General features: G+C 44.7%; 1 protein-coding gene across 6 annotated transcripts in view; it reads left to right on the forward strand.

Annotated features, from left to right (window-relative positions):
• The first annotated feature begins 367 nt into the window (after window positions 1-367).
• The window catches only part of TSPAN18 (tetraspanin 18), a 121,113-nt gene continuing 94,230 nt past the window's right edge, over window positions 368-27,250 (forward strand). Inside the window, exons 1-2 of one of the 6 annotated variants that reach the window (XM_063158840.1) lie at window positions 408-429; window positions 11,886-11,959. The gene's annotated coding sequence lies outside the window, so the exon portion shown is untranslated. Of the gene's footprint in view, window positions 430-709; window positions 961-1,932; window positions 2,056-11,885; window positions 11,960-27,250 lie in introns of those variants that run through there. The other 5 variants (XM_063158839.1, XM_063158841.1, XM_063158843.1 and 2 more) reach the window with 5 other exon arrangements.

Consider the following 27,250-nt stretch of genomic DNA (forward strand, 5'->3'; position numbering starts at 1 on the left):
CAGCTCTCCTTCCCACCGGCGCCTGCTGCCAGCTCAGCGGGCTCGGGGCTGCTCTCGGCTCCCAGGTTAAGCTGTCCCTGGGCCGGAATTCCTGCACCCCGAGCGGCCGAGACACGGTACGGGAGGGACGAGTCACCCCGGGCTGTCCTTGGCGGCACCCGGGAAGTTTTGCGGCCAAGGAGAAGGCAGACGAGAGGCACGGGCGGGAGCGGCGGAGCGCGGTCCGGGGCCGAGCCGTGCCGTGCCGGGCCGGGCGGGGGCGGAGGAGGGGGCACGGCCGGGAGGTGGAGCCGGCTGCGCTGGCGGCTCCGGCGCTCCGCGGCTGCGGGCACGGGGCGCGCACGGCAGTGGGAGCCCAGCGCTGCCGGGAGCCGCCGCCGCTCGGTCCGGCCGGTCCGTGCCCGGAGCCGCCGCCGCGGGAGCCGCCAGGTAACGGGCGGGGCTCCCCTCTGGTGCCCGCGGCCCCGGCGCCGCTCCGGCTCGGCGCCCAGCGCCCTGCCGTGCCCCGGGCCGCTCGGGTGCCACGGGCGGCTGCTCGCCCACCCCGGCGCTGCGCTGTTCCCTCGGGGCGGGAGGGTGTGCGGGAGCGCCGTGACTCCCGGGGCGCTGGGCGTGCAAGTTTGCGGGGCTGAGAAGCCAGCCCAGCCCAGCCCAGCCCAGCCCGCAGCACCGCCGGCACGGGGGCCGGGGGAGGGCGCCCCGGCTGCCCCAGCCAGCTGAACTCGCCCCGCTGGTAACACCTCCCCGGGGTCGGGCCTCGGGAGCGTCTTGGGGAGCCTCTGAGCCTGTCCTCGGTGTTTCTGTGTTCTGCCGCCTCCGCCCGGCACCCCTCCCTCCGGGATCCCTCCTACGGGCGAGACGAGCGGAGAGCCGGGGAGCGCGGAGCCGTGCCCGGAGCGCCCTGCGCCGCGTCTGTCGCGGCTTGGGGTGTGCGCCGCCCCCGACATTCGGATGAGGAAGGTGGGACGGTTCCCCGTGCTTTTCACTTCAGCCCGGGCTGGGAGGAATTTTCTCTTTCACACTTTGCTGATCTTCCATCCCGCTACCCTGGGTCAATACCCGCTCTTTAATAGAGAATTGTAGCCGCAGCAACATGTTAGCGAGGTACCACATGGGGGTTTGGCAGCTGAACTAGGCACTTCAAGTTTTGTCTTAACTTTTGTATTTAAAGGTTATAGTGAGTGAGTAAATAGCATTTCCATATGTGTTGTGCTTGGGCGGTTTTCTGTGAAGTATGTTTGGTAATCATAATTTTTTTTTCCTCTAGCACTTCTCTCAGCAATTAGTAAGCTCGGCCTGATAACTGTTTGTATTTCTATAATAAGAGCAAATTTGGACCCAGTTAATAGACTTTAGGCACATAATTCACTGAATAGCCCGTGGCTACCGAAGCTGGTTGGGCAGAAGTGTGCTGGAGACGTTTGTGTGCCTGACAGGGTACATGGTAGTTGTGACCATGGGCTCGCCTTGGACTTTTGCTAGTGGGTAAAAAGTTGGAGTTGCTAAAGAGTTGTCTTAGTTCAACAGGATGTATGCAAGTGTTTGATGGATTCTACCAGTGAAATGCTTATTTTGATACTCATTGGTTTTGTAAGGAGCAGTAGTTGTTCTGCCACAAAAGTATAGAAACAGAGTAAACGGTAGGGATGTCATTTGGAGAAATGGGTACTTTCTTTGGGGTTTTTTTGTAATTTAGGGGGAATCTTTCAAATTCGACTGTGTAGCATAATGTAAATATGCGCTTCTTTATCATCTGCTTTCACTGAAGTATTTTTATAGTATGTTAAAATGATTCGAATGTTTGACCCTCCTTGGAAGGCAGTTAATGTTTCTGTATTTGTTGTGGCCGAGGTACAGCTTTTGTTGGCGCAGGCTAAAATACCATGTGATACAGTTGCCACGAATTCAAGCGTAGCGGGGTGAGGAGAAAGGAAGAGCTTTAACTTCACTGAGACGTTGCGGACCGCCAGCAAAATCCACACCAAAATCCCAGCCTCTCTGCAGGGCAGGGCTGTGCACAGCGCTGTGTGCTGTGTGAGCCTGCGAGATGCGCAGGTGAGCGCGGAGCGGCTCCCCGGGAAGGGGCAGAGCCCGGAGGAGCCGCGATCCGCGGGGCTCGGGTGGGAGATGCTGAGGCTTTCCACGAGAGGGCTTTCTCGCCGTGCCCTGCCAGCCCCTCCGCTCGCTCCTCCGCACGGATGGGCTCGGGGCTGGTTTGAGCTCGCAGGGTGTTTCAGATTTCCTTTGTAAATTACGGGGAAATCCCTTTATTGCCCCTGAGGTGTAAGGGTAAGACATCCTGGGAAGAACACCAGTCTTCCGTTTCCAGGCTCCCTTAAAACTCAGAACGATCCCAACAAGTTAATTTCCCCGCAGTGGAAACCGAGAAGAGGCTGAGTGTGTTTCTCACAAAAGGGGAGAGAGGTTAGAGTGTTTGCATCCTCGTCGCAGATGATGGCAACGGAGTACTCTATCCTGCCGTGATCTCATTTTTGGCTGCTTTAACTTCTATTCTACTTCTCAGGGTGGGGCTAGGCGAAAGGGAAACGGGAATCATTGTGTGAGTGAGAAAATGCTATCTGTAAATCCTTTGCCAAGTTGTCTGTGCGCTAGTTCAAATAATTTCACACGCACAGCGTTGCAGGTCTGTTTTAAAAGGCAGAAACTGTGTCTGTGACTAGTAATAATATTGCAGTTCATAAAACATGAGAAACATCTGTTACTGTGACTTCAATTTGTTTCTCTCTCCTTGGAATAACCGAGTTGACAGCTCAGTCAGGTTTAATGTCCTGTACTAAACCTTTGGTCGTGTGTCCCACGGCTAATTGTGACTCACAGAATCAATAAACCCAGCTCCTGCTTCTCTGCAGCGCCTCAGCGGGGGAGTGGGAAGGGCTTCAAATCACAGCAGCAGGCCACGGGGGACAAATATGGGTTTTTGCAAAGCTAGGCCTACCGTGTGCCCTTGCCCCTTTCAGTGCAGCAGAGCTGGCTGGGGTCTCGCTGTTAGGGCTGAGCAAGGGAACGAGATGGTCTGCACTGCTCTAGGGGCAGGGTTTTCCCTCATGGCACCTTTTGTCTTGCCTTAATCTATCCCAGGTTGGATACTGTAGGCAGTTGAAGCAGAGCCATCTCATGCTTTGATGTGTGTTTATTGGCTTTAGCATCTCATTCCCTTGCCATGTTGTTTTTTGGTTTGTTTTTTTTTTTTTTTTTTTTTTAAAGCTGGGTTGCTCTCTTTCCACCCCACCTCCCCAAACAAAAAGAATTAGAACAGAGGCAAAATGTGAATGAAGTGACTTTGTATTTTTTTGTGAATGGATTTTCTTGCATTGCCCCTGCCTTCCTTGCTGCCTTCTGCAAGATCATTTCATAATTAAAATATTATGACTGTGCTTATGGTAGCCCTTCACTCGTGGCAAGGATCCTAATTTGACGTCAATGAAAAAAATAGTAGTTTCTGGCATAAGGGCAGATGACATTTCATCAGCTAGTGCATGCCCATTTTTTTCAAACCACAGTGCTAGGACCATATGGACAGATAATGAGTTTAAGCTGATAAACAGCTTACAGATTTGCCCAACTAAAGGACTTTCTTCCTAGAAAACACATTTTCCTTTAAAATAAATAATGAAGTTCCTGTGTTTTTATTTAATTATCTTGAGTCCTGTCTGTTCTCACCAGGCTGCAGGAAAACAGGCACAACAGCTCTGGGGACAGAAGCTACTGGATTTATGGGCCTGTAGGTCTTAGAGGAGAGGAAGGACTTGAAAAGAAAAGTTCAGATGCTACAAAATCGAGGCCTAAGGGGGCTGAGGTATCTAAAAAAAGCAGATGGTGGTCCAAGTTGTATTTAGAGAGTTTCCTGAGGTAGTGCATAGTTCTTGACATCTTGAAGATGAGTCATTGCATGAGGTGGTAGTAGGTCTGAGGTCTGTTTGGGAGTTATAATTAAAAAAGATGGATATCTATACTCCTTGCTAACCCTGTGAGGCTGCTGAAGCAGTCCTTGTCTGGGAATACTCTTGCGAGACAACCCCTGCTTTTACTTTCTCAAGAATTTCTGACTCATTTCAGGATGATTTGTTTGTTTGTTTAAATTAATAATTGACATCAATAAAATAGATCCATTTTTCTTGGGTTTTATAGGGGGGAAAACCCCACAAGTGGTACAGTGAGAGTTGAAAGTACCTTGTTTGGGAAGGGGTGGTCTTTAGTTGTCACTTTAAAATAATGACTCAAAAGCAAGCAGTGTATTTGCATGAGAGGGCAAAGCCTGTGTGTTCCTCCCTCAAGAGGCATAGAAATGAGCTGTTTCAGATCTGAAAGTGCTCATTCCCTTTCAAGCTGTTTCTTATGTGTTCTCTCCTTTTCTTCTTCTTCTTTTTTCCCCCCTGGAAATAATTATTAATTTTAACTGGAAGTGGCAAATGAAGGAAGAAAATAGTTGCACAGAAAAATCAGTACAGACAACTCCATTCTTTCTTATGCTCCTCAGTCCTTCTAAAACTTTTATGTTTTGTGTTGTTCTTTCCCTTCACACTGTCCACTTCTCAGCACTGGGAAGATGATTGGGTTTTAATTGTATTTCATTTGAGGATACGTTCCAGATGGCCAGAGCTTAGCTTTCAGATGGTCACTGCAGCCTCACTGGTAACTGATGTGGCAGCCAGGTTCTGTTTGGTCCTACCTTGGCTCATGACTGCACAGTTCAGCATTCCACTTGGGTCCATTCCTTCCCCTACACCTACATTTCTGATTTTCTTTTCACTGTTCTTTCAGTCTTGAGCTTCCAAACTGGTGAATGAGTTAACCCACCCCCTGGGAGTTTCAGGGGATGAATTCAGTGCCCACCAAACAGTCCATGGGTCTCCTCCCCGTCCCATCTCTTGTCTTGGAGCATTTAACAGCTGCTTTGCTGTTTATCATTTCTGCAGTGGTAAATATCTGTCATGGGCTAATGCAGTGTAAATCTTCTGAGAATGAAAGAAGTGGCTATAGGAAGGCAGTGCGTTGATCTTTTTGTGTTAACCACACCATCTGCTAAAGCAGTTTGTCAGCATGTTTTTATTTATTTTTGCACAGATAAAATTTAAAGAAACAAGCTAGTATTAAGATGTTTTGCTCTTTCAATGGGATTTGCTTCTGCACCTCTGCCACATTCTGTTCTTTACCAAGGAGCTGCCCTTCACTGGTCTTCCTCAGAGCTAGAGGCAGAGAGTCTCACCGTCCTGGCGAGCTGTGTATGTGCAGGGTGTTTTGGATTTGGATTGCCTCTGCAGGTGTCTTGATACAGGAAGCTCTGGGTGACCCAGTGCCTGATCTGAATGCTTCTTTTCTGGTGGACTGATATGCAGCTAATATTGTATGACAATTGGGAGTAGTCATGTGGTGTCAATTTATCCCCACCAAGCTAATTTCGAAGAAAACCATAACCAGTATCTTGTCATTGTCCTCAGAGGTGTTGGAAGTGGGGTTCTGACTGCCTGGATTTTTAGTAAGGATCTTTATTCTGCACAGGAATCTTCCTGACTGTGTAGCCCTTCCCACAAGGACTCCAATGACTGATAAGTTTCTGGTGGTTCTTGTGTTTTGGGCTTTATTTATTTATTTATTGCTATCAGGATCTTCCCTTTGTTATGTATTTACTAAATAAGCCTGGTCTAAAATGGATTTCCTGTTTCTTGAGAAATAAATTAAAATCACTGTAAAAGAGTCAGTTTTTAAACTCAAATGGAGTTCAGATTTTTTAGACTAGTCTATCACTTCAGACAGAAAGACAGGATGCTTTTCGATGAAATAAGTCGTGCTGAAACTGAATCTCATCTGTGTGCTTGATATTACTTGGTTATCAAAATGCTGCATTATTATGTGAATTAGGGTTTAGGTCTTAGTTTGCTTAGTAGCTCAGCTTCTGATCAACCATGTTTCTTTCATCTCTATTCCTGCTTTCCTTGCCCTCATTTAGTTGGTGCATGGCTGTGTTAGAGAAGGACTTTGTTGGGTCATCTGTGGTGCCAGCGTGATCTGGAGTTTGCCCTGATTGCTCTTCTGGAAGCAGCATAACCATACCCTCCTTACTGCTGTTGCTGTGCTGTTACTGTCAGGAAATAAACCTTCGAGTGGTTGTTGGTTCCAGGGAAGTGGAACCAAACCAAACTGCTAACGTGAAAAGTTGTGTAGTACAGCAGAGTTAATAACAGCTCTTATATTTTCTCAGGCTCCTCACTTGAGCTGTAAACAGCTTTAAACACATCTTATGCCATCCCAGATGTCTGGAAAGCCCACAAGACAGAGGACTGGAATGGGGTATGGGACTGTATGTGACTTGTTGGCTGTGGGTCAGTGGCACAGCTTGGCAGGGGCTCAGGAGCTTAGAGGCCCTGGCTGCAGCTCGGGTTCTGTATATTGTGCATGATTGCTGTACTGACTGTTCCTGCATCTCTGTGCTGCTCCTAAGGCTCAACACTGAAATTGTAATGCTAGCAGCTTTCTTTTCATGGCCCAATGCCCAGTTTGAAGAAGGGTGATTTTGGTCATGTTGCTAGACATACGTATTTATGGCCCTGTTTCATCTGTTGAATTTAATCTGTTGGGGTATTTTTAACATTATTATGGAAACAGTTACTATATTTACTCCTTACAGAAAGCTCAGTGTAAGACAGTCTATGAGGAGAGTGTTCTAGAGTAATAAATATTACACTAAATCATCGTGTCTACACTTCTTCAGGAAAATGGCCCAAATGAACTGACTGGCATTTTGCCTGTTCCTGAGACATGGACCTCACAGGGCACTGAACTGGAACACTCTATGCTGGGAAAGCAATGATAGAGCTTGTTCTTGGCACATCTCGTTTTCTTGTGGAGTGAAAATAAACCAGATCTTCTTGTACAGAGGGATCTTATGCCTGTACTGGACTGCTTTCTCAGGCCTGCTGAGAACCTGTTTCCCATGGAAATCTTTGGGACCTGTGGGCATCTTTCAGATGAAGTCCTCAAAACCTGTTGCCAGTATAAATAAGACAATGGGATTTCCACTGAATGGAAATTCTGTGGATTTTGGAGTGGGAGTCACTGTCACTGTTGATGTGTTTATTTCTGTAGTCATTTAAAACCGGAATGTGTTTTAATGTTGGTCTTGCTGATAAAAATTGATGGAGCTTAATGGTGATAATAATGTCTTGGGTACAACATGGACATGTTTGAGAAATGATGGCGAATAAAGGATTGAATGTCTCAGAATATCATTGAGAGGGGTGAACTTTAGATATGATGTATTTTTAAACTGCTGACTGCCCTTTTTTCCTGTTAATGTCAGAGGGGATTCTCAAAGCTGCTTAGGTTGAGGCGCTTATTTTGTGTTGATCAACAAAACTTTTCCTTCTGATGGGAATATGGCATGTAACATGAATCTTCTAGAGTTACACTAAGCTGTTTTTCAGAATAAGTTACAGGGAAAACTGAGAGATAATTCTGGAAGTGCTTGAGGCACAATGCTCGAAGCACCAAAAAATCTCTTTGCTTTGGCAGCCTGAGAGTTGACAATGTAATACCTTGCTGATGTGACAAATCACTCTGGGTTCATAGGATTGGAAAAAACCTGCAAAACTGGTAAGGATTTCAGCTTACAGTGATGCTTTGTTAATTAAGAACTGTTTTTCTTCTTTTAAATGTTAAGGGAAACATCAGTCAGGAACAGCATTCTGATGCGATTAAGAAAGAATAAGACTTCCAAGAGGCTGGCTGGATTAACTAGATTTTTTTCTTTTGTTTTGTGTCTTCTCTGTTTTTTCTATCTCCTCACTGTGCTGAGGGGAGCAGAAGGTTTCAGGCTTTTCAGTTTATGTGTTCATATTTTGATACTGCAGTGGGGAAGGTTTGGCAGGAGAAGAGTCGGAGTTAGTTTAAAAACATTAATTTTCTTTGTTAATGCTGCCGCAGATAGTTCCAAGTTTCAGTTTATAGAGGATTTCTTACAGTATTTCTGTAATGTGATGCTCTTTGGGAAGTGCTTTGAAGCTCTGCACTAGCCTTGGGGAGCAGAGGGCTTTGGGAGGGGGGTTGGACTCTCACTCCCAAGCGCTATCACGGATTTTAGTGCTCAGAACTGAGGTGGGTGAATGCCAGCATTCCTAACATCAGCCTGCTGTACACGCTCCTTAGCTGTGGGAAAGTGGCATTGCTTTTCTGAGCATCTGTTTCACCAGCTGTGAAAATGAAGACAGTACCCTCAGCACCGGGTATGATGAACATTCTTGTTAGCTAATCTTGCTAAAGTGCATTGGAACTGTGAAGCATTGAGGGTTGTTGTTTGAAAGTGTGAAGGTTTAAAATGGTGCAAGCCATGAGCTTGCATCTTTGTTAGGGAAGAGAAGTATCAACTGGGAGACCTTTGGCAACAGGCAAAAAGGGTTTGTGGAAAAGAGGAGAAATTTTCCTGTAATGGAGGGACATGAGTGAGAATTATGCCTCATTCTAACCATTTACACAAAATCTAAATTGATTTATTTGGAGCTTTTTTAAAGCACCTGTCCAGGGCTGGATTTTTCCCTAACACCAGTTGCATTTCCTTCTGCTGTTTTTTGCAGCCCCCCTCTCCTCCACACACTTGCTTTTTATGATCAAAACTCCATTCTTTAAAGATATGCCAATGCCTTGTAATAATGCTCAGAAGGTCCCCTACGGACAGCAGTTCTGATTAGACACTGAAGAATTCTTTAATTCTCTTCATACTTATTAATGCTAGGAGCATTGTGCTGATAAAAGGTGTGGCTTTTCTTCCCATTGCTGTTACTACTTTTTCTTTGGCTCCCCTCCTCCCCAGACACTGCACTTATTCTTTAAGCTTTCACATTTTCTCGTCTTGTATAAAGTTGGTTCCTTGGTTCTTGCTTTCAATTCATTCTTTTATCTTCTACAGCACTCAATGAATGCTTAAAAATAATAAATATTAATAATAGGGCCCTTTGAACCAGCAGGTTCTTTGCAGCTTAAACTCACCTTTCCCTGCTGCTTATCCCCTATTAGAAGTTGCTATAATCTGCAGATTGTAGCTGTAATAAGTTCTGAAGCAGTGGCTGGGTTTGTGACAAGCGTAGGATTATAGCTCCAGGTGGGGAAGCGGCAGCAGGAACAGAGAACCTCAAAGGCACAAATATGTTGTTCCAGTTGAAATATTCTTAGCAATAAAGGAAGAGAAGCTAACAAAATTTAGTGTGGGAATAGAGCTATTTATCTAGGTTTCCATGGAGTGTCAGTGACCTATATAGGGTAATCCTGTACTGCACATAAAAAAAATGCTGTGTTTAGAAGTAGAAAAACATTCTTTCTGGAGGACACACATTAAGAAGACTGCACCTTTGGAGATTCTTTCAAGCCATTTCATAGGAAGTGTCTTTAAATCAGCAAGACAAACTATGGCATACATCTGTGGTATTACTGTGTTTGCTTTGAATTCCTTGTAGAGACAGGTTTACTACTCCTTAGAGCTGCAGAAGAAAAAGATGCTGTCTGCCCCTGGTGAGTAAAATTGACTGCATCATGTACAGCCCAGGCTCCAAAGTTTTTGCCACACACACACAGGCACATGCTCTTTTGGATATCAGCAACATTTTTACAGCCCCAGACTAAGGAATGAATAAAGTAAACACGAACAGAGAGCGTGAGGTTTTCCCACCATACCTCCTTCCCTCTGTTCAACAAGGCAAGCTACTGGAGTAGGAGAAAACAGCACAATCCTGAGTTGGCAGGGCAAATTTCATGAAGCTTTATTTGCTTCTTCTACCCCACGTTGCAGTGGCCCTACTCAGGAGACAAGCTGTTCCTAAGCAGAGCCTCTGCTGGATGGGTTAATTCCAGGCTTATGTCTTCAGCAGGAACCACACTGGTTGCTACTTGAGGCTAGGACTTGCTAGGAGTCTTCAAGGAAACAATTTGCCTGCAGAAGATGCTGATTTACTGAAACCGTTTCTGCTTTGTGGGAAAGGATTGGTCTCCACTCAGTTCTCCTGGGTGAATTTCTTGCATATTGGATAGAATTTCTCAGTCAAAACAGACAGGAGCCAAGTGGTTTGGGGTTTTCACCTATGCTGTCACAAATCCAAAACAGGGTCCTGAAAGCAGCTTTCCTACATGCCAGAAATACCAATCCTAACCACAGAACTGCTGTTCTAGAGCACATGTGTTTATGTATGAAGGATTCCAAAGTGTATTCCAAGTTTTTGTCCCTATGTGAAATTAAAAAAAATATTTCAAGTCTCAAAAAATGGGGTTCCCCCAGGTGTCCTTGTGTCTTCTTCAATGGTCTTACTGTCTTTCCTCACTGGTTCTGCAGGTTTGTGTCTCCCCTGGATGTGCTCTTATGGAGGGGAGCAAAGAATCCCTGCTCTTATGGAGGGGAGCAAAGAATCCCTGGAGACCCTGGCAAAGCAATCAGCTTGTCAGTGACAGGAGGGGAAAGACTGACCCTGAAGCACTGCTGGTGTATTTTGTCAGGGTCGAGGCTGTACAAGGATATATAACTCCTAAACCACTGCTGCCTCTGAGGAATATTATTAGAGACTCAACTTGAGCAGCCAAGGAAAATAGAGCTGAACACTGCTGCTATGTTTGGGCCATTGTTATTGGGCAGGGTAGGAAAAATAATGCTTGGGGCAAGAGAGGAGCTTTTTGGAACAGCATGAAACAATCTTGTGCTGATCTGATTGCAGTGAGCCCAGCAAAGGCAAGGCTAGCACATGGTTTCAGTAATAGGCCTCTTTCTTCCAATTTCTTCTTTCCTTGTGTTTTACAGAGAGGAGGAGAAAGTAGTCCTGTCTTGATCCTTTCTTAATTCTCCCAGGAGAGTAAGGAGATAACAGGAAGAAAGTCAAGAGGGGATCTCAGCTGACCTGGGTGTGTGCTTAGTGAGGGTGTTTGTTCTCTGTGGTTGTGCTCTATTCCACCAAAGACCTGAGCCTGGTTATTCCAGGGCAGCTCAGATCCCTGAACCATGATGTGCTCTGTCCTGCTTGGCTGCCAAGGGGACCTTTCAGGGGACCCCTCTGTTATAAAAGGTGGGATTGCAAAATTGAGGTGCACATTCCAGTTCTGACTGTATGGGAATGCTGCTCTGCCTTTACTTTGTATCTTGTTCTTGCCATTTTTAGAAAAAGGAGGGGAAAAGGCTGAAGGTTGAAGCTTCATCGTTGCATAGAGAAAGACAAAACACTTCTCTTAAAGGCAAAAATTTCCAAGCCCTTGCTGTGTTCTTGAGGTTTAAATAATGGAAGTTTCCTGTTTCAGGGAAGCCAAATTCATCCTCAGATGGCCTCCTCTAACCTGTTTTAAGAAAACTTCTGTTCACCTTGTGGTGGATGAGGAGTCTGAGCTTGCCCTTTTGGTTTCACCCCTTCTTTTCATTCAAGTTAAATGAGGAGGCATAAGGTGTGTTTACAGCACACAGGAGCAGCAGTGGAAGGCCTGACCTGGTGGAAATCAGAACCAGGATTACCACACAGCTGTTTTGGATGCAGCATAGCATTTGGATCCACAACAGCCACCTCTGGAAATCATATCATGTCAAAGCAGTCCTGGATGTGAGATGAGCTCCACTGTGTCTGTCTGCAGAGATGCAGACCCCAGATACACAGTGTTTGAAAGAATAAATTAAAACACCATAAGCCTTGCTTTTATGGTTTGGTGGGGGTTTTTTTGTTTTTGGTTTGTTTGTTTGTTTGTTTGTTGTAATAAACAAGCAATACTTATCTTAAAATATAAGTTAACAATAATATCTTAATAAGTGTTCACAAAAAATTACCTAAGAAAATATTTCTCTTAAATTAATCAAGTCTAGGACTTCTAGGGCTGAAATGACAGCAGATTTTTGGTCTTGCTTTTGGTTACAGTCATCAAAGGAGCCTTTAAAGGAACCTCTAAGAGGCTGATTGCTAAGACTCCATAGACCCCCAGGAAGACAAAGGTAAGCTGCTACCTTTCTTCAGAGCCTTCAACTGTGAACCTGTTCTCTCAGTGATAGCTGAAATATGAGGCCTTTTCAAGGACTGCATCCTTTGTCCTATAAAGTCAGTTTGCATCTTCTAATCACAGAATGACCTGACTACTTTGCATCCATTTCATGTCTAAATTCTGCCCATTTTTTAAGTGTACCTAAATTATTGGGGAAAGCAAGCTATTGATGTAAGACTTCACTCTTTTCTTCTGAATCAGGGATGGTGAATTGAAAAAAGTAGATTAGTCTGAAAATAGTTCCAGCAAGCTGAGGTCTTGGATGTATGATTGAGCCACACTCTACGTTTGTCCTGTTGAAATAAAGTCAGGCTGCACTGGGATAGTGTTATAAAGGGTTTGCCATAACACAGGGCAGGGCTGCATGCTCCAGCTGTTCCCTGAGACTGGCTTGCAAAATCCTTTTTGTGGCTGAGCTGTATTCTTGTAGACTTCAATGTCACTGTCTAGGACTATAATTGAAAGCTGAAGGAGCCCAAGAGAAGCCATGCAGGTGGATCTGTTTCCCTTAACATCCTACAGGATTACATCTGTAGACCGTGCTTTAACAAGAAGCTACAATCTTCACCTGTAATCCTGGATTCTTTATGGAGTGCAGCAGTGTGGAGTAGGAGCAAACACTGATTTTTTTCTAAATGGAATATGATTAAATGTTAAACTGCTTGAATCTGGCTGTCTATAGCTTCATAGGTAACTCTTCATAGACAAGATTTGTTTCTCCCTTTCCCCTTTCTTCTCTACTATCCCTGAGCTTTATTCCTTGAGATGAATTCTGCCTAAGTGAAGCAGAGATTTGTCCAGATACACTGTTGTCTAGCAAGGAGGTGGTGAAACAGATGCAGTTGTTGGAACTGATGATAAGGTAATTTTCTCACCCTTCCAAAAGCTGCAAATGCGTTTTTGAAAGAGGATTTGTGGTGCTGGTAGCATTTGGTGCTGTGTGTGCACCCTGAGATAGAGATCAGAGATTGGCTGCTGGATAATGCAGCAGAGCACTGTGCCTGCAGGAACAGATTGGGCAGGCATCTGAACCACCCTGGACTGGCCCACCACAATGAGTCAGTTGCTCAGAAATTTTCTGGCAGATGCAGCCTCTCTGTTTCATGTCACAGCAATTATCTACCACTTGTTTATTGAGTGTCTGTGTGGTCCACATTATCTGAACCTCTCACAGTTGCAAATGGCTTGTATCCTTGTAGCACCTTTTTTGAGGCAGAGAATTCCCATTTTACTGATGTAAGTGGAATCTAAATAACTTGCTGAGGGTATTATGGGAAACCTGTAACACACTAGAAAATAACAGAATAATACCTATCCAAATTTTGCTCCTAGGAAAGACAGCTCAGGTTTAAAAACTGGGGAGAGTGTATTTCCTATGTCATAAGAAGATTTTTCCCAGCTAAATTTATCCCTAATAAATGACTTGCTTTGCTGTGCTCTTGGAGCCAAATGTCCCAAGTAACTCAGTGATATGTTTCTGAGGCCTTTTCTTCTTTTTGCTGTGTTAATTGTGCATTTACTAAATTTGGATAGGACAACTTTTTCTCTGTGAATGAAGTTCTATTTGTGAGGTGTTTGGAATTTTTTTTGCAGGGGGTTGTTAGGGGCGAGGCTTGGTTGATTGGTTTTTTCTCATAGAAAATAAAGATGTTCTGAACCTTTAAGGAAGGAATGGAGTTAGGGGTGGGGAAATTTTTACCTCAGCCAAAATAATCAATATTTCATGGTTCGGGATATGCACTAGAGTGTGGGAGACTACAGGTGGTGGCCCTGAGATCTGGACCTTCTTTTCCTCATAGAACTGCAGTGCATTCGCTGCTACTCTTTCTTTCTTTGGAATGTCAACTTCTTGCCTGTTAAACTTCCTTGGAAGTGTGCAGAGGTTCATAACAAGCATTTTCCTTTGAACAGACTGGTTTTTCAGACTGATTTCCCCCGAAAATAGTGTTTGGGAAGAGCATATTATCAGGCCTAATAGCCCCTAACAGGTTAGTGGCTCCTTGAGTCCTATGCTTCAGTGGTATCTGAGGAGTGATGTGGTCCTGCAGCATCTGCCTGTTTTCACTGCAGCAGACCTAATCAAAGGCACAAAGTGAGATGGCCTCTTTCCCTGCCCCGAGGCACTCCCGGGTGCTTCCTTGAGAAAGCAATTTGCTTTGGAGTTATTAAAACAGCACATGCTGTAAAAAAAAATAACATCCCAGGCACAGGTGGGGAGCTGCTGAGTATTAATGCCAGTTGTGCAGTTCAAAATCACAGCTTTGTTCTTGAGATTTTTTTAACACTATTAAAAAATTCAGCCTTGATCTTGATGAGAGCTCGAGTCCCTGAGCTTGAGTGGAATCAGGGTCAAGGTTTTTAATTTGTTCATTCCTCAGAGATGCTGAGCACCTTCTGTGGCAGCTGAAATTAGTGGGAGCTGTGTGTGCTCAGCATTTTGGAAGGAAAACAGCGTGTGCATGTGTTGTGAGCTGTGATGTACAGAAGCCAGGATCTCTAGGGGTTTGCAGTATCTAATAAGATGCCCCCTACAGTTGTTTCTTAATTAAGCCCCAGACACCTTACATGGCTTCTCTTGAACTTCAGGACTCTGCTTTTCTTGAGCATATATGAGACTTCTAGCCTGGCAACTCCTTGGAGCTTTCTATTAAGGTATTAAGGGGAGGAAAACCAGTTGGCTGCCTCAAGCTGAGGAGGAAATGCTAGACTTGAAGGATTATCTCAGTGCAATGAATTTTAAAGACTTTTTGCTATACATGTGTGGAAAGCTATCAAAATGCTAATGGTTCTGCTGTCTTTTTTAACCCTTTCAATATATGGAACTGATGGAGGGGAAGTGAGAATGATGATATTCAACTGTAAATGGATGGTTTAATCAGAAATTAAGTTTTAAGTAGCTTTTCATCTGTCAGCCACTTCTCCCAGTGATAAGGAGGACTGATGCACCCATCATCTGTATGAACAGTTGAGCCTATCTGAGCTGTTGTGTAGGCCAGGTACTCCCTGCAGCCAGCACCCTACAGGAAAGGCTGAAGAGCTCACCCCGGTGCCCCTCCTGCCCCCCACACGCTTTGTGGGACGTGCCTGCAGTGCCAAGGACACCTCTGTTGTGGGGCAGGTCTGTCCCTGCCACAGCAACTCCTCCAGTCCTGCGCATTGCTGAGGGACAGGATGGATTGGTGTCCTCCCCGCACAGATGGAACACGAGGGTCCTACCATGGCACAGGACACTGTGTTTCACCAGGGAGACTCTGCTTCTCCCGGGTGCCTCGCCTCACCATCCTAAGCCAGGGAGGACGCACGGGTTGGGAGTGTTTTCTCCGTGGCTGCCCTGAGCTGGGCAGCAAGGCGTGTCTGAGGGGCTGAGCAGGTGCTGTGCTTGCAGGGGCTCTGCACTGCTGGGGCTGCCCTGCTGCTGCTGCCCCAAGAGGCTGGGCTGGTGAGGTCTGTGCAGGAGCTGCTGTTCCATTTATTTAGGTTTTTGGCTGAAGTTTTTGACCTGTTAGGAATACCTCATTCAACTCTACAGAGATTCTGTTAAAGTTCTGCTTTGGAACCAGGTAAATACTTGGCTAGCCAATGATATAAGTGGCTGAAATTGTGTATTATTAGGCTCATGAGACTCAGTCATTCCTTTAGCAGTCTCGGAAATATTTTAGAGCAATGGATCTGTCTGTGCTTATCTTTTTAATCAGGACTAGCCAGGCAATTTTAGCCCTCAGGAGAGCCCAAATCACTGAGCTGCAGGGCTATCTAGGCCATTAAGCTTATGGCTTTCAGGTTTCTGTGAACCTGTAATGTTATTTATTTATTATTTTTAAGGCATATTTACTGTTAAATAAGAGCTGCCAGCTTATTTCAAATCTTCAAAGCATCAGTCTTTACCATTTTGGTTTCTCCTGGGGGCAGGAGCAAGGGCAGGCAGTATGGGAAGGATTGCTGCAGGGATTTGTTTGGGCTGGGGACCAAGGAGACACTGGATGGAGCAAGGTAAAGAGAGCAGATAGCAGTGTGACACTGTGGAATAGGCTTTTCCTTTCTCATTTGCCATGAGTTTGTTGAGGTGTTGTATAGCTTGGGGCATCCTAAAGTAGATTGCATAGGACATTTGGGAAGCCAGCTTTAGGGAAAGCTGTTTTAGGGTGGATTGTTCTAAATAATGTGAAGATATGGCTGGTGCACAGTGCACTAAGCATCATGGTTTCCTGTTTGGCTTTCAGCAAATTTATTACTTTAGTCACTGTGTGTGTGAGAAGAAATAGCTATTCAGCCCATCCCCTTGTATTTTTCCCCATCATAGACAGTTACAATTCACTTGCCAATCTCATGTATATTAAAAGGCTGTTTTCAGTGGACTCTTTTTTCTTTGATTCTTACATTTCTCAGTGGGCGGCTTTAGAAAATTGCAAACAATATTTTTTTATGAGAAGTGATTCCCCCTGAAATTTTTGTGATCACTGGGAAAAAAAAAAATCTCTACCTTTTTCTAATTCTTATTTCTCACAACAAGTGCTTTTCACTTAATCTTGAAAATTTAAGGTTGCATGAATAAACAGGTGTCACCTAATGTGTCCACAGTTGGTTTGCAGACATGAATTTTAAACTGTGCAACTTTGCATTTTCCGTTTGTGTTTTTGTGTGTGTGAGGAGAAGGGAGCTTGAGCTGTATTCTTCCACCACAATCCCTCCTTGCATGCTACAAGAGGAAGGTGTTGGCAGTGGGAAGAGCAGGATTTACAGGGAGTGTAAGTACATGGCATGTCAATGTCACTTCTGTGATTAAGTATGCAGGTAATCTCTGCAGATTAAATGCTAAGTACCAATGCAAAACAAAATCCTCTGTCTGAAGGAATGTGCCATGCAGAGTCAGGCTTTTGGATGAGCCTGTGAAGCAGGTTGCTGAACTAGCCAAAAGGGCTAGTGGGATATGCAGGCATGGTCAGTGAAGGGTATTTATTGGAAGGAAATGGGTCACCCTCTTTGATAGATAGCTTCTGACTTTTTATTTCTTTTACATGCCTGCTTGGTTCTAAAACCATAATTCTCCTTTCTTTTGACTGCATGAGCAAAAAAGGGGTGTGGAAGGGCTGGTTAACAGCAACCACAGTCTTGATCTTGCGAGTTGCCATCTTTCAGAAGTTGGCTGTGGATCCTCTGCATGTACTAGTCTATGTTTCTGAGGTGAGACGAGTTGTGGGAGATGCAGCCATGACAGTAAAGAGGCAAAGTTCCCTATTTGCTCATACTGGGCATATCTCTGCTCTCCTCTCAGAGAAACTGACGTAGTTTAAAGCATTGGAGTTGTTGTGCTTTGAAAGATTTCAATCTTCAGTGTAGCAATAATTATTTCCACCAAGAGTCTTTGTGTTTCCAAATTCCCAAGGCTGAAGATACCTTACCCCAGGACATGTAGCAGCATGATGGGTAGAACACCTTCGGGGAAAGAGAAAGTTCTCAGTTCAAATATTGGCTTGAACTTTAGGCAAAAAGTCTATACAAACCAGCCTGCAGTATTCCAGAAGCCAGGCACTCAGTCAAATTACTTGTTGGATGAGCTGTGGTGGTTGTTGTCCATGTGTGTGGTCTTAGCCCATGGCAAATGAAAGGTAATGCAATTTAACTAAGCTCTATCACTGCTAAATTAAACTGCCTCACATCATCTTCAGAGGATGAGCATGAACATGGAGAGTTACCACAGCTCAGCTGATGCCCAGCCTGCTGTTACTGCAGTGCACCACAACTTCACAGGGATCTCCACTGGAGAGTCCCAGTGGGCAAGCTGCAAGTAACAGCCAGTTGCAAGGAGAAGGAATTATAGCTGTGCCTCCATTTGGAGAATATAGTTTCTAAATCTCATCACATTTTTAGGTTGGGAAGTTCAGGTGGCTTTTTTTGGAAGTTGATGGAAAGAAAGGTTTTCACCAATTGCTGTACTCACTAAAAAAAAAATCATAATTGTTGTTGGCTCCCTTGCCTGTCCTTTTGCTTGTAACAGGCAGTGGTGCCAAATACACTTTTTGTTCTCTTGGGAATGTGTTTCCTGAAAGATTCCTTTCATCTGCAATGGATTCTTGTGCTTTAAACACAGGAAATATTAATGGCTTTTTCCCCCAAATATCTGTGAGAACTTCTTTGTAAATTAATTGAAATTGTCCCATTTGATAGCAGATGAAGCAGCAGTCTGTCCTCACTTCCAGTTGCTTTGTCTCTGAGATCAGTATTCCTTGTCTAGAAATACCAAGAGGCACTGAATGATCTGACCTTGCCATGGATGATCCAGCAAGCTTGGCAGCCTGGAGATGTGTCCAATTTGGCTGCCAAAATGGGATTTGAAAGGGAATTGCTGTAAAGTGATGTTAGAAAGGACACAGAAATAGTCACTTTGGCTCCTTGGCCTTTACACTACTGTTTTGGTTTAGGGCAAATTTGGGAGGAAACCTGCAAAGGGCCCCTCTAGAAAGCAGATTTAAGTGACCCCTCCCCCAGCTGGTTTGGGAAAAGATTTCCTTGGAGAAAAGTAGGAAAAAACTGTTTATTTAACAGGCAAAGCATTCAGCAGCACAAAAAAACCAAAAAAACCCCAATATGAAACAATAAAACCTCTTGCCTATCTAAAGAGATGACAAACTCAGAAAGTCCCCTTTGTGGGCTGTAGCTCAGCTCACTCAGTCTGCTATCAGGTGAGCTGCTGGTGCTCCTCTGGGTGTTCTGCCCAGAGTAGGTTTAAACAGTTCCAAGAAAAAAGACAACCACAGTTCAGGGAACTTCTCTGCCTCATCTAGCTAAAAACTAACTAAAAGCAAAGGAGAGCTCTGTCCTGCTGTCTGTCTGTCTGCAGACAGCACAGCTCAGGAGCAGGATGCAGGGAGCAAGTGCAGTTTCTGATAACCAACTCCGCGCTTCTTCTTCCCCACCTTCACTCTCAGGACCAGTCTCAAAGGTGCAAAACTTATTTCTGGGCTAAACAGATGAATGGGGATGCAAGCATCATAAAGACACCCCAGGACAGCTATGAAGAGACAACTTTAGCAAAAGCCTCTGTAGCCAGTCTGTGAGCTCAGCCTCAGGAGACCATGGCAGGCAATGCCTTCTTTCTGACCTGACCCCGGGCTCATAGTGGTGAGAGGGTGGCAAGGTGGGCTGTGCCAGCTGCAGAACCTCTAAGAGGAGAGGGGAACAAGGGTTTGCTCAGGGGAAATGCTGAGTCTCTTGTCCCCAGAAGCTTATCCTGGCAGTGACCCTGATCATGGTGATGACGGACAGTCTCCAGTCCCAGTGGTTGTCATGCGAGGTTTGGTACTGGTGGGGTGATGCTGGCAGCACTACTGCACCTTCATTGTGGAGTCAGGGTCACAGGTGCTTCTGTCTCCGTGTGACCTGCTTGTTCATCCTGTTTTCTTCCAAGCCAGGACTGAAATCTCCTGTTATTGACTGACTAAAGCTTTTGTGCTGAAAATTTCCCGTTCATGCAATCTCTCAGAAACCATCCCAGTGTGACAAACTCTTTCTAGCTCCAGTCTCTCTTTTGCTGTGATTTTCTGTAAACCAAGGCTGCAATGTGTTTCTTAAACATACATGAAGCTTAGCATCTGTTGTTGGTGACACAGATCATTGCACATGGAAGAGTGAACGTGCAAGTTCATGTACAGCCTGCTTTCACTGCACAATGAAGATGTGGGTAAATGGGAATTAGGATTAATACTGGATTTAAGATTCTCATAGCTGGCTGGTAAAAGCCTAATCTCCTCAAAGGCTGCAGGCAGGCTGGCAGCATTCAGCTCAAGGCCAATGTTGTTTGCAAGACCTGAAAGAAATTGAATTTTGATTCTTAGAGCACTTTAATCATAGCCTTTCAAGATAGGGATGGGAAGAGCATATACTATCTCAAATGCAGCCTTTTAATTTCTTTAATGTATGACAGTCACCTAGGCTTCTAGGTCTGATGGACGTTTGACAGTAATATTTTTCATTTCCTTTTGTAAAAGCTTAGGGATTCTGATTGATTTTAGAAATGTATAAATTGCATTCTGAAAGTTGATATGCCAAAGTCTCTGTATAGGCAGAGTGAGATAAATCCAAGCAGGGCAGCAAACACTTCCCAGTTTAAAGTGTTGAGAGTGCTAAATGTCTTTCAGGTAAGCAGGCTCAGGAGACCATGGAAGTGTGGAGCTCCTGGGTGTGATGTGGTCAGCTTAGTCCAGCCTGGTTTGTCTTCTGCTGTGGTAGAGATGACTGGTGAGAAATGTGAGAAGTGCATTGCTGAGTCTGTGCAGGTCCTAAAATGAATCACTACATTTGACGTTAAGGCCCATGTTGAAAAATAACGTTTTAACATGAAGTGTTGATGCTTCTCCTGTTTATTGTGGCTGCAATTCTTCTGTGTACCTAGTCTTTTCTGAAAGTCAGACATTAAGTTATTTAGATAACTTGTTTTTCAGTTAAATCTTAAGGTAGACTTTATGTAGGCTTTGTCCTGCATTGTCGAACAGGACAGAGGTGTGTCAAGTTTGCCTGTATAGCTACTCCTGATTCCTTGTTCCCAGCTTTCTCTTTGATAGCAGTTTTGATTGTCTCTGCCAGTGGTAGCCTGGCAAAGTGTGTCTGCTTTTCCTTTGTTTTAAATCAACGGCCCATCCTGTGGATGGGTCCCCTTTATGGGGGTATCAAAGATCTCTTCAGTATGAGGATGGATGCCACTGTCAGTCAAGAGAACTCTGAGCCACTGAGCATGGAAGGAGCAGAGGCACATTGACTGGATTTGAGTGGAAAGCTTGAGGAGTGCTGCTGATACAATTCAATATCCATGTTGCTAACATGAATGACTTTTCTGCAGATGATGCAGAAACATGGTGATGAAGTGCTTTTAACTAGACCTGGATCCAGTCTTATCAATTTATTTTTTCTCAAACCTACATATTCAAACTCTACCTAGATAGATTTCTTTGGATTGCTTCTCTTTCCTTCTGTGCTGGTCCTCCTTGCTTAGGCTGCTTTTCCTCTCACTGATGCCTTGTGTAGAACCTGTTATCAAATAATCCTATTACTCTTTTTAGTAATCTCTAAAACACCATCAAGCAGGACATTTTTTCTAAGGTGTGAAGTTTCCTTGCATACCTTAAGTCACCTGGCTCTCAGCATGTGAAATTGAGACGTGCCCTGAAGGTTGTCCTTTTCAAGGCTCAGGGCCCACATGATGACCTGATTAAAATTTGAAAGACAGTGACTTTATTTAATTTAATAATGAATGTCTCTGGCCCCATTGTTCTCAGAGTTAAAGGGAGCATCTCAACCATTAGGCCAGATGGAATTCAGGTCTCTACTGGGGCTCTCAAGTCCCTAAAAGCACGAGCTGGTTGGGGTCACGTTGATGGGAAAATTTCTGCTCTGTTTTGTAACAGTCAGGAAAGTCTTTGGTCTTTCAGCTCTACTCCCTTTACTCTTCAGCAGAGACTGTTGGTAAGGAGCAGTGGATAGAGAGGGAACCTGGGCAAGCCTGGCATCCAGCAGCAAAGGTCAGTAGAGATGCCTGAGCTCTGCCAGCACAAGGAGGTTTATTTCAGTCAGCAAAAATCATCCAAGCTTTCGCTGACTGTAAGAGACCTTATCCCTCTGCAGAAGTCAAACAGCTTGGTTTAAAGCATGCAACAATTCATGGAAGTGCCTTGTGAGCATCTTAAAACTGTTGTTTTGTTCAGTATTACGGCTGGTTGGGAGGTTTGGTCTGTGGTGTTTCCTGGAGTGTGGTGGGAGTTGGCAAAAACTGCTTGGAACAGCAGTGTGTAATGAGACAGTGCCATGCTGGGTGAAGCTCAGGGATTTTTAAGCCTATAAAAATTCAGGAGAACATGCGTTAATGCTATTGCTTGTTGTTGTAGCCTCTAGCAAGCAGATAGGGAGCTATTAAACCTCTCTGAATAGAACTAAGCGTGAGGGGGAATATCTGATAACTTCAGCTTGTATCAGTTGTACAAATTACTTGGAGGAGAACAAGCACAGCCATAGCGTTTTAAAAAAGAAACAAACAACCACATCAAACCAACAGGAACAACAAAGCCCTCTCGACACATGTCAGTGTGTGTCTACCAAAAGGATACAGGTTTTCATGCTGGCTGAACTATGCAAGGGGGAAGAGAGTGCCATGCTGACCTGTAGTTGCATCCTGCCTTGTAGGTTAGGCACTATTTGAAGTCAATGAACTTTTGATTGCTGTTTTGGCCAAAGCCTTTTCATTATAAACAAGCAGTTGTGCTGGTAGAGATGAATGGGTGTGAATAAACTTGTGTCTTGTTCCTGGTACCTTAGAGGGCCCAGTGATAGAAATGCACCTTATGATTCTACAGCAGCAATTTCCTATTATCCACCAATGACTCCTCTCTGTGCTCAGCACTGAGACTGGCAGAGGCCCTTCACCAGCACTGAAGCTGCGCCTCAAAGCTAAATCTGCTCGTAGCAGATCCCACTGGTGATGCTGTGCTTTTCAAAGCGTTTGCAGCCTTGCCTCTGGAAGGCCAGCCAACATCACCACGACTAGTGCTGCTCCTCCACTTTTTCCTCTCAAATTCCCCAGCTGTGGCCAGGAATGCACGGCCCCTGCACCCTGCCAGCCCGGTGTTTTGTTGCAGATGAATGCGGTGGGACGATCTGTAAACACTGCTGTGTGTTCTGACGGTGAATGTTTGCAAGCTGTTTGCCCAGCGTTACTCATTTATCCCCCCCAGCCCCTCCAAGATCAGCCTCGGCTTTATCGCTCCCGATAAGCTGGTGTGTGATCTGAGGCACAGCCACCAGCCAGAGCCGAAGGCAGGCAGGAGTCCCGAGTGCATAGTTTGGGGGCAGCTCGGTTTCTTTCCCGATAAGCCCGAGCCTCTTGCGGCAGTACAGTGCACACTCCTTTTAAACTGTGATCATAATCCTCTTTGCAGCCGGCGCTGCTATCCCCACAGGAAGCATTAGCAATATCACAAAGTGCGGAGACTTCATTGTTTTCCCCTAATCTGCAAAGGGAACTGAGACAGGACAGAGGAAACTTTAACCTATTCCATGCCTCAGTGGCAAATAATTAGTTTCTTACTGAGTGAGAAAACGGGGGAAGCCTCTTAGTTAAGATAAAGTAAGCGCAAGGCTCGCAGGCTTATCTTGCTCTGTGGAATTCGGGAAAGGACGTGTCCTTGAATTCGCCTGCCTGGCGTGCCCGGATTTTGTATTTGGGAGTAATGAGTCCATGAGAGCTGCCCTAAGTGATTGCTGGGTATGAGACACCTCTTGCCAGGAAATGCAGTAGCCGTGCTTTTGTTTAAGGACCTGAACAAAAGGCTCTGGATGCTTAATAATGTGCAAATTTGGGTGGGTGGGATATGGAGAAGGTTAATAGGGCAGGCTAACAGAGGAGGAGCTGAGTTTGAGAGAGGAGGAGAAGAATGCCGAAGACATGGCAGCAGACAGAGGGAAGCAAAACAGGAAAGGCAGCCCCTTTTTGCCATGTTAAAGTTAACTTAGTCCCCACTGAGATTTTTGGGGTAAGTGTAAGCTGTGTCTGAAGAAACAGTATTTTCAGCCATGGCTGTGTGAGAGGTCACAGTGCAGCTCCGGGGGCAGTCGGTGTGCAAGTCTGAGTGCTGTGTACGTGCTGTGCAGACACTGACCCATCACAAGGTGTGACTGGCCGTGAGGGTGCTTTTGTGGGTGGGAATTCGCTTTGGGTCCGTGCTTTACCTTTGCAGAACTCATCTTAGCAAGCTGCCTGTCATGAAATTTTTCTTGTCGTGCTTGGGTCTGAGGCTGGGCTGTGCTTTTTGTTGAAAAGGAAAAGCTGAAGTGGGGGGAGTTGCCCTGGCCTGGCATGGGGGGCACAGATCTGGAATGGTGAATGCTTTGCTTGCACATGTGCTGCCTCTGTGAAAGTCCTTTAATCCAAAAGATGACAAGAGCAAAGGAACAAAAGAAAACACTCTCAAAAATAACATGAGATAAGGATCTGGAGAATTTGCTTTTTATTTTGCTCACGAGTCCCTGGAGACTTCTTCTTTTAAGAGAAGAAATGCAGCTTTCAAGGTCGAGCTTTTTTCTTTTTTTAATATGCTCCCCCAACCCCTCCCACCCCTCCCTTTTTCTTCAGACTTCAAAGGCAGTCAGCTGAGAGCTTCCTAGGAATGTTACATCTGTTCAGAGTAAACGTGGATTGGTAGAAATTCTTCCTCCAAAGTGTCTGAAATTTGTACACAAATTTTCTTGAGGCTATGGTAAACAAAACCCAACCTCAGTGGGGTCAGGGCTGAGTGATATGCAGTAGTGAAGGGTGGAAATCCAGCAAGTGAGAGTAGTGTTCTGCAGAGGCATTAAATTTAGACACAAGTGAGGTATTTTTCTTGATGCCTTAATAGAAAACAGTTTAATGTCTGTTCCTTTTAATAAAGTTGTTTCAGAAATTGAAACTGTACAAATGGACTGAAATGTGAACGAATGCTTGGCCACTCCTCCTCAAACCCTGCTTGTGCTAGCTGTGTACCTGCTGGCATACCTGCCTTATCAGTTTGCTTTCAATCTTCATCTGTGTATCAAAGAGTGAAATCAAAATTTTGCTTTTGTGTCTAGTGCTTGGTCCTTCACCAGCTGATCCAAAACCTATTGGCAGTGGAGGGGCCTTAGATCAGGGACTTGATATGGTCAAGTCACTAAGCCTGGAGGATACAGCAGGTGGATGTAGGAACTGGACTTAGTTTAACACTGCTTTGCCTGTTATGGATGGGAATTTATTGCTGATTTTGATGAAAGCTGATGAGTGGCGTTGCTGGGAACGTTTGGAAATCCTCTCCACAGTAGGACTGATGGACACGCTCAGGGCCCAGACAGCCTTGTGCATAACTGCCTCTTCACATCACAAAAGTGTAACTGAACTGTAAATGGTTTTCACACCAATTATTTCCCTCTTGTTTTTGAATAGAACCGGGAGGGGGGTTGTTTATCCCATTTCCCTGGTGCAGATGAAACTCAGAGCAGCAAGCCTGTGCTGAAGCTGTTGTTTCCTCTGCGTGTTTCCCATAAGGAGGCCAAGGAGTGTGAGATTTGTGATTCAGTGTGTGGCTTTGTCACATGCCTACCCAGGCTGAAGATGATAGAAATCTTGGTGCTATCTCACTTCAGGTTGGGTAAGTACATTATGTTTGTTGCTTTTGTGGGATTTTCTTTTAAACTAGGCTTCTTAAATGAAGAGCAGCAATATTTAAGCTTGTGTGTAAATAAGCAGAGAACCCTGGCTTCATCTTGTCTAATCTGTTTAACCTTCATCAACCCAAATATTTACTCTAGGCATTGAATATCCAGGCAGTGTAACTCTGATGCTAAAATTCATGCCCTGAGAATGCTGTAGATTGACTAATCCTGCAGAATTCCCCAAATCCCTGTCTGTATAAATAAACTTCCTATATGAAGGATTATAACTAAATGCTGTGAATTCAGATCAGCAAAGCAGTACAGCAGTTGGCCCATTTCTTCTGCTGCTTACTTATGTATTTTTATAAGGTTATTCATCTTGGTCTAGATAGATGTGTAAAGAAAACTGCAAATACTGTAGCACGATGCTGTCATATACTGCGTGAGGAAAGTTTAACCCTCTGCCTTTTATCAGTTTTCAAATCACCATCAGCTTGATTTACCCAGATTGTTGAAATTGTTATTCCTTTCGGGTATGGCATTTCTGGTGAATCTGTGGGGTGTCTTTTTTGGTCTTTAACCTCTTCCTGCAATTGTGCAATGCAAAGAGTTCATTAAACGGTACCAGCTCCGTTGCTGAGGGTGTCCCCACCCCTCACAGGCACATTCCCAGCTGCAGAGCAGAGCCTGCAGCATCCAGATTTACCAGCCTTAAAGCTGACATCTCAGGGCTGCTGTGCCGTGCCCACTGCAGGCAATACTCACAAGAGCCCTGTGTAAACCTCTCGGTATAGGCAGGGTGCAAGCAGCCTTCTGAGCAGCTAGGCTTCTGTCCTGTTACTGTATTAACTATCTGTCTTTGTGAGATTAAAGTGCAGACTTATTTGGGATCCCTATCTCGGAGAAGTTCTCTTAAAATCCCATCATGTTGCCCTGTCTGTTACTGTTCATTGTTCCAGACGTGTGAAGGCAATAAACACTCTGGGGACGGGAGTTAATTTGGCTATTTCGAATGGAATAATTAAAAACAATGAGATCAAGTTACAGAAGTACAATCAAAACCGTTCATGGAGGATTTCACAACAGTATTGGTCATTAGGTTCATGAGAAGCTAATTTGTACTTTCTGAGAACTTTGAGAGTAGATTTGAAAAAAATTAAATAACACAAGAGCCAACAGGATGAAATTGTTCCCCGTTGGCAGGGAAGGGTCCCAGCAAATTTAACTCTGTTTTTTGCTTACAAGATTCTAACAGTTGGAGACTAGAGGGAACAAGTTGCTCAGCTGCTGCAATATCAGGAACATGTCTAGCCTGAAACCTGTGCTGTTCATGGTCACTGGGTCCTGACAGATAATTCTCTTTGCTGCAAAAGGACTTGCAGGGGAAGAATTTCACCTCACTTTACTTGCCAACAGGCTTCATAGGGAAATTCCTTCCCTGTCCCATGCTGGGTTAGTCAGAATTTAACAGTGTATCTGGGTAAGAATCACTGCAGTTAGGCTGCTAATCTCATTTCTGTCCTCAGATAAGATTGTTATCAGAATAATTGTCTGTTTGCTCCCCCTTCTGAGTCTAATCAGAGTGGATTGCACCAGTACCTCCTGGGGCAGAGGAACTTGGATGTTGATTACTCTCAAAAGAAAGAGAGAATCCTCAGTGTATATTTAATGTAAACTTCAGTTTTGTTAGATGTTCACAGGAAAATCATCTGGAAATAACTTGCTCAGACGTGTCTTGGGCTTTTCACAGCAATATATTTGTTCTGGTTTAGAGTCCAAGTTTAGTCAGGCAAGTGCATGTAGTGCATGATGTGGTGAGTTTTTCAATAGATAATGCTGTGCACCAGCAAAACTGGTATTTTCTCAAGCCCTGGGCCAGAGCAAATTCATGTCTGCAGAGAATGCGTACTCTTAGGTGCTGCAGCCAGCAAATAAATCTGAACAATTAGTGCTTTTCCCCTTATTTCAAAGCAAATTGCAGGAGTGGGTGGATTTTGCTGGTGGGTATAAAGGAGACTCAAAGATATTAACTTTTCATATATATCCTTCAAGTTGGGACTAGAACTTGTCTCTTGATGTGCTTACCTGAGGAAAT

The sequence above is a fragment of the Melospiza melodia genome, chromosome 6 (assembly GCF_035770615.1).
Source record: "Melospiza melodia melodia isolate bMelMel2 chromosome 6, bMelMel2.pri, whole genome shotgun sequence".
Lineage (NCBI taxonomy): Eukaryota > Metazoa > Chordata > Aves > Passeriformes > Passerellidae > Melospiza > Melospiza melodia.